At 39.8% G+C, this 1,677-nt stretch overlaps 2 protein-coding genes across 9 annotated transcripts in view; both read right to left on the reverse strand.

Moving 5' to 3' along the window:
- The window catches only part of LOC119585416 (dual specificity phosphatase DUPD1-like), a 29,227-nt gene extending 27,764 nt beyond the window's left edge, over positions 1 to 1,463 (reverse strand). The window contains exon 1 of the mRNA XM_037934078.1: positions 1,344 to 1,463. The gene's annotated coding sequence lies outside the window, so the exon portion shown is untranslated. The remainder of the gene's footprint in view (positions 1 to 1,343) is intronic.
- Positions 1 to 1,612, reverse strand: part of LOC119585254 (dual specificity protein phosphatase 3-like) — a 12,442-nt gene extending 10,830 nt beyond the window's left edge. The window contains exon 1 of one of the 8 annotated variants that reach the window (XM_037933921.1): positions 1,471 to 1,612. The gene's annotated coding sequence lies outside the window, so the exon portion shown is untranslated. The other 7 variants (XM_037933914.1, XM_037933916.1, XM_037933920.1 and 4 more) reach the window with 7 other exon arrangements.
- Between the last annotated feature and the right edge of the window lie 65 nt (positions 1,613 to 1,677).

Consider the following 1,677-nt stretch of genomic DNA (forward strand, 5'->3'; position numbering starts at 1 on the left):
TTTGCATTCTGAAAAGGTTTTCACATCTCATATTTTTCCTTTGTTATTGATAATTATTTATAGGAACAATTTTACAAATTATTTCTATGTATAATAGTAATTTTCTATACATTTTTGGATATCTATCAGGCATTAGAAGATAATTTTGTGGTCAGATAATATCTCTATTTATAAGAAACCTTGTACTAATACAAGCTGAAGGTTTCTTGGCAGGCATCAAACAATTTCCTGGAGTAGATATAGTAAAACCTACTACGCTTCCTCATCCCAACTCAGGCACACCTGCTCCATGTGACTAGTAAATTATTAAAATAATCATCATGCATGAAAAAATATCCAAGGAACTTGATTATGTGAGTCAGTTCATCTTGCACAACCTTTTGACAATCCTTTTGGTTGTATTCAGTAGAAAAACACCTAAGTTATAAATGACCTGCACATGTACCTTGAGCCAGACCCTTGCCAACTCAAGGTTTTACAGTGATCCTGGGGATTGTTCATCTATATATATCATCCCTTTTTTCTCTTTTTAGGTCACCCAGCCACACTTCTTCGATATATGTCAAACCCATGAAAGTTAATACTACATATACCAAAAAAAAGCAAAAATGTGAAAATCTATAACTGCATCCACATCCCTGATACACCACAAGGTAACAGGTGCACAGACGGCAGTGCCCCAGTGTCTAATTCTAGCCAGACAATGACCTTGATGCTTTGCCATAATAGTGATCTCCTTTTCTGATAAAAAAGATAAGTGTAGGGGAATATCTTCATCTTCCATTGTAGATTTTAAGGGAACCTACTACCTAAAAAAAAAAATTGTGTGAATATATACCTACAATCAACCTCCACCTCTTAGGTAGTGGTAGAGATTGGGGGGAGGGGGGAGAGTGTGTACGGGAGGGGTGAGTCACTCTTAGACCATGGTGTAACTACCCCAACTCCTATTACCCCCCCACTACACACACACACGCACACTAGAAACAACCCAATAATACATTGTCTCTTGCTTTGTTTTAAATGCATGTATATATTCTTAACTCCTGTTACATATTATGTGCATGCACTGACCACACCCTTATTAATACAACCACCCAGATACATGGGGGTGGGTGTGAGGGGAAATAGAGGGGGGAAAAAGGGGAGGGGAAAACCGACCGGGTAAATCATTATGATAAAACCATCTCAAAAGTACATCGAAGTAAGGAGGAGTTACGTCGGCTTGTTAAACGCTTAATTCCTCTTCCTGGATCGCGTCCGCTGTCAACTCTGTCCTACAACAGCAGCTAGAGTTGGGACAAAAAATGCAGAGAGAGAAAAAATAAATCACTTCTATGTACCTTAATCACAAGACGAATAAAATTTACACTTTAATCGCACTCGGCAGATAACACACCGACACTGTATAACTACGCAAAGACCTCAGCGCCGTAATAAAAGGCCCATGCACCAAAATTGTAGACTCACACTGAGAAGAAACGCTCAGCTCGCCTATTAATAGTCCCGAGAGAGAGAAAATGGGAGAAAAAGCAAATGAGGAGGAGAGAAAAGGGCTGTGTTGGACAGGGCCGGCGCATGCGTGAAGTGCACACTATTGTCGCTCTTATGGGTCTTTTTTATTGCCTTTCTGTTGGGTCTCTTTTATCGGTGTATTTTCTTCGGTCTCCCCTTCGC

This window comes from Penaeus monodon, chromosome 19 (genome assembly GCF_015228065.2).
Source record: "Penaeus monodon isolate SGIC_2016 chromosome 19, NSTDA_Pmon_1, whole genome shotgun sequence".
NCBI classification, from domain to species: domain Eukaryota; kingdom Metazoa; phylum Arthropoda; class Malacostraca; order Decapoda; family Penaeidae; genus Penaeus; species Penaeus monodon.